Source organism: Penaeus monodon, chromosome 32 (assembly GCF_015228065.2).
Source record: "Penaeus monodon isolate SGIC_2016 chromosome 32, NSTDA_Pmon_1, whole genome shotgun sequence".
In the NCBI taxonomy this organism is placed as follows: Eukaryota; Metazoa; Arthropoda; class Malacostraca; order Decapoda; family Penaeidae; genus Penaeus; species Penaeus monodon.
Window position 1 is genome coordinate 5603697 of NC_051417.1, and position 204 is coordinate 5603900.

Below are 204 nucleotides of genomic sequence, written 5' to 3' on the forward strand. Positions count from 1 at the left end.
TTGGAAATTGGGTATCTAGGATCGGTGGAAGTGTCTGTATGCCAAAAACTTTGAAAAATATGATATTAGGTATTTTAAGGTTAAATGGACGTGCGTTTTTATTCAGATAAATTGAAATGAAGTAAGACATTTTAGAAAAAAATGTGTTTATACTGAATCAGTGTATCAGAAATTAGCCATTGTAAGCTTTAGATAAACAGGTTT